The following is a 5057-nucleotide window of genomic DNA, read 5'->3' on the forward strand; positions in this document are numbered from 1 at the left end:
CTGTTTTGCAAAATCCCAAAGCAATCAAGACAATAGAAGTTATCTTAAATAAGAATATCATACAAAGCTATAATTAAGATGAAGGAAGGAAAATCCAAAACATTAAAACTGTAAGACTTGTTACTTGTTGGAACCAGCCCTACACTAGGAGTCAGGTAATACAGACAATTATTTTCAAGGAGAGTATTTTATGTTGCTCTATCATGTCCTTTCCATCAGTGCACTGTTAAACTGATCAAAACGCAGCACACATGTATTCCCCTACAATAGCAGCCCACACTACCGCTACCTGCAAAGCTGTCAGTCTCAAATGGCTCAGTGAATGAAAAGAAACAAAAAGCCGAGAAAGAACATGTTAGGGAGAAATGCTGGGAGTTGGAAGGTTGATGCAATTCAGCACTTTTAACAGCCAGCCAGCTTGCCAGCGATGAGGGATGGTTTCCTCTGAGGAAGGCCCTGTGGTGTGGGATCCTGGTCACCAGTGAACTTTGTCTTATCTGGGGCTGCAGTAGGAAGTGCTTATTCTTCATTTTTGCTTTAGCTATGCTGTAATCCCCAGAATCAAAATATTTTTGCCCTTTCTGTAATCGTTTTCATAAGATATCTGAACCTCCAGGCTTTTGTCCCAGATGCAGATACCTTGCTTTTAGTTTTGCTTCTTCAGCTTTCTCGGGACTAGTCACTTTATCTTCCATTTCCTTCTGCTCCTCCATGGGGCTGCCTTGGGGATTTTCGCGGACATAGCACTCCCCAGGGCTCCCCAGGGCGAGGTCTGGGAGGGTCTCCAACACAAGCTTCCGTGTCCTCTTCACGCAGAGTCAAGACACATCACCCTCCTGGGACAGATGTATCTTATCAATCATGGAAGCTCCCGTGATATTTATTTTTAACTTTCATCTAAAATGAAGCAAGTGATGCTGTATTTTCAAAATTCATCTCCAACCCTTTGCCAATAGCCAACTCCAACAAATTGCCGTGTTCTTATTTGGATTAAAGAAATGGATTCCAGATTTTATATCGTTTTAGCTTTCCAGTTGAAAGTGTTACCATGGCCCTACACTGCATGACTGATACGCACCTCATTCTACATGTGAGTCACCACACATTTGACAGCAGCAGAATTGGTTGCTCTCCTGGTCAGTCCACTGACATGCCGTTTGGATATCTCAGCATCATGAAATTACTCTTAAAGTTTCAAAAGCTTACTCTCAACTTCCGCCCTTGTCTCATGGCAGAACCATGACAAACAGTTCATGGATTGGCAATGATCTGCCGACCTCAATTTGGGTAGCAGGGACCTAAGCAATACCCTTTAGTGTTTTCTTTAATGAAGTTCTGCTAATAAAGAATTCACTTGGGCTTTTTTTTTCTTCTGAGCATGTCTTTCACTTAGTCCTTGAAGGATGTTGTATCAGTTAATATTTTTTAAATAATCAACTTTCTTTTAGGGCAATTTTAGGTTTATGGAAGAGTTGCACAGAAACTACAGATTGTCCTCTATCAATAATTATTTATTAGCTCACAATTATGTAGACAAGCAATTTGGGCTGGGCTTAGCTGGGTGGTTCTTCTTTTGGTCCTGCCCCAGGCTCACGCATGTGGTTGCAGTCAACTGGCAGGTTGGTTGGAATGATAAGGGTGACTGGGGCAGGTGTCTCCAGCAGACAAGGCCAGGAGTATGCACGCGGAGGTGGTCATAGCATTCCAAAGAACAACAAGAGAGGGAGCAGCAATGTACACTTTTTTAGCCTCTCTTTGCATAATGTTTGTCAAAGTTACATTGGCCAAGCCCAGTTTGAGAGGTGGAGAAATGGATTCCACTTTTGATGGGAGGAGCTGCAAAGTCACATTGCTAAAAGGTGTGCATACATGGATGGGAAGAATTTATGGCCAATTTTGTAATCTATTATAGGTGTTTTCACTGGGTACAAAATTCAAGGCTAGCACTTATTGTCAGCGTATTGAATATACCATTGCTTTGTGTTTAGTTTCCCAGGCTGCTTAAGAAAATACCATGAAATGGGTCAGGTTAAACAATGGGGATTTATTCACTCACAGTTTTGAAGCCAGGAAAATATCCACATCAAGGCATCTTCAATGCAATACTTTCTCCTTGGAGACTGTGTCATTCTGGGACTGGCTGCTGGTGATCTTTGGTTCTTCTGTCACATGGGAAGGCACATGGCCTCATCTCTCAGGTCTGAATTCATTCCATTTATGAAAGACTCCAGTAATAGGATTAAGACCCATTCAGAGTGGTCTGGGCCACACACACCTTAACTGAAGTAGCCTCATCAAAATCCTCCTTACATTGGAGTCACACCCACAGGAATGGATTAGATTTAAGAACATATTTTTCTGGAGTATATACAGCTTCAAACCACCACAGCTTGTTTTCTGGTTTCCATTGTTTCAGTTGAGAAACAGAACAGTTGGCTGTCAGTCTATTCATGTTACTTTAAAGGTGATCTGTCCCCATCCCCAGCTGATGTTTATTTGTTTTACTATCATATATCTAGGTGAGGTTTTCTTTAATTTTATCTTGCTTTGGGTTCAGATATGGCTTTTCTTCTGGAAATTGTAGGATGATTTTTTTCATCATTTTCAGAAATTTTTTAGTCATCATCCCTTCAAATATTATTTTGTGCTCTATTTGTCCTCTCCTTTCCTTCTGGTACTCCAATTAAATGTACATTAGAGTTTTTCTCTGTATTCCTTATGTCTCTTAGCTCATTTTACATTTTACCTTGTCTGTTGCTCTCCTTTTCCCGCTCCAGACTTCATTCTGGCTATTTTCTTCTGACCTATCTTCCAGTTCAGTTCAGCTCCTGCTAAACCCACCCAATGAGTTCTTAATTTTGATTATTTTATTTTCTGTTTCTAGAATTTCCATTTGATTCTTTTTGTAGTTTCAATTTGTCTATTGCATTTCTCAATCTTATTTTTTATTTGCTTGAATGTGTTAAAGATAATTATTTTGAAGTCTGTGTCTGATAATTCAATTATTTGGAGTCCCTGTTGTTCTGTTTCCACCATGTATGCTATCTTCTAGTTTTAAAAATTACATTGTTTCCCTTCCCTATGGCCTGCTTATTTTGGACAGAATGCTGGACATTATATGTGGAAAAAACTGTACAAATAATTTGAGGCCTCAGATGATGTTTTCTTCCTCAAGAGAAGATTTACATTTGCTTCTGGCAGGCAGCTGGGGTACTGGAAATCCTGAATCACCTTAATCCAATTTATGGAGATTAAAATGGTTCAAATCTGCGCTATGTTCCTTAGAGGACAGGGCTACAGTCCTTTAGAGGGCCAGTGTATTTCCAGTTTATACTTAGTCCTCAGCGTTTGGGTTTCCAACCCAAAGCATGATGGGTTTACCAGGGTACCCCTCTGTGATGGTTAGATTCATGTGTCAACTTGGCCAGGTGATGGTACCCAGCTGTCTGGTCAAGCAACCACTGGCCTAACTGCTGCTGTGAGGATCTTTGTGGCTGGTTAATAAACCAGAAGGCTGGTTTATTAAATCATCAGTCAATGGGCTGCAGCTGTGACTGATGATGTCAATGACGGGCATGTCTTCCTCAATGAGAGAATGCAATCAGCTGGATTTAATCCAATCAGTTGAAGACTTTTAAGTGAGACATATAGAGGACCTTCACTTCTTCTTTGGCTAGCCAGCGAAGCGTTTTCTGAGGAGTCCATCAAACACCTTCGTTGGAGTTGCCAGTTTGCTGCCTGCCCTATGGAATTTGGTCTCGTGCATACCCAGCTGCTTGAGACACTGTTATAAATATTATATTTATAGATATCTCTTGTTGATTCTGTTTCCCTAGACAACCCTAAGTAATACATGCTCCTTGGGGGGGTCTGAACTTCAGTCTCTGACCGCTTGCCTCATGAGCTTGTCAACAGCTCTGCTCAGCTCCTCAGCCTCTCAGCTGCCTCTTCTGTAATCTGCAGGCAGCCACAGAGCTCATTCATCTCTCTCTCATTTTCTTCCTTCTCCCATGTCTTGGCCCATAGTTCTTACTGCCTATTAACACTTGGATGCTTTAAAACAGATGTTTTATATATTTTGTTAAGCTTGTCTAGTTGTTCTCAGTGGGTTCAAATTATTTGTTTTGCCATTACTGGACATAGAAGTCATCCAGCACTATGTTTTTAGGCTCTGTCTATATTGCTGTATCAACATATGATCTGTTGCTTGCAAATACGGAATAATATTCCATCATGGTCTGTCTACTTCCCCTGTGATGGATATCTAGGTTGCTTCCAAATTCTACAGGTGCCACCTATTAACCTGTGTTGAGAATTTCTTTGTGATACAAATGCAGGAGTAGAATTACAGAGTCTTAAGTTAGGTATGCACTTAATTTGACAAGGTTGACATATTATGCTCCAGAATGGCTGTGTCTGTCTATATTCCCATATCCCTATATCCTATATCAGTAATCCCTGCCAGCATTTGACATTCCCTCCATTTCTAGGGGTGTGTTTTGTTTTGGTTTGCTCATATAATGGCTGTGAAATGGTATCTCATTGCTGGTTTAACTTGCATTTCTCTAATATACAATGGGTTTGAACATCTTCTTTTTATGCCTCGCAGCATTGGGAGTTTTTCTCCAGTAAATTCCATATTCATAGGCTTTGCTCATTTTTCTATTAAAGTATTCTGCCAGTCAGTGTCCAGCCAGGAATACAGAAACCACACCAAGTATTTCAACAGTTAGAATTTAATATAGAGAATTGGCCAAACAAAAAATGGGAGACTTCTTTGAAAGAAGAAAGGGGAACTGAGATGAAACAGATGTCATAACTGCAGGAAGCAGCTATGACCTTTAAGGCTAGGGGAACGAAAGGAAGTGGTTTAGTTATCAGTACTTAGATGCTCAGAGGAGGGGAAACTGCAGTTGGAAACCAGACCTCCTAAGAGAGGCTGTAAATGACTGCTGCTGGTGCTGCAGAAACTTGGAGGAGGAGGTGTCACTTGGCTGGTTCTGAGGATGCTGAAATTAGCTGGAGAATGAAAAAACCTCCCCTTGCTAGGTGAAGGG

At 40.9% G+C, this 5057-nt stretch overlaps 1 pseudogene; it reads right to left on the minus strand.

Moving 5' to 3' along the window:
* Nucleotides 1-402: 402 nt before the first annotated feature.
* LOC119524095 lies at nucleotides 403-728 on the minus strand (annotated as a pseudogene).
* Between the last annotated feature and the right edge of the window lie 4329 nt (nucleotides 729-5057).

Source organism: Choloepus didactylus, chromosome Y (assembly GCF_015220235.1).
Source record: "Choloepus didactylus isolate mChoDid1 chromosome Y, mChoDid1.pri, whole genome shotgun sequence".
NCBI classification, from domain to species: domain Eukaryota; kingdom Metazoa; phylum Chordata; class Mammalia; order Pilosa; family Megalonychidae; genus Choloepus; species Choloepus didactylus.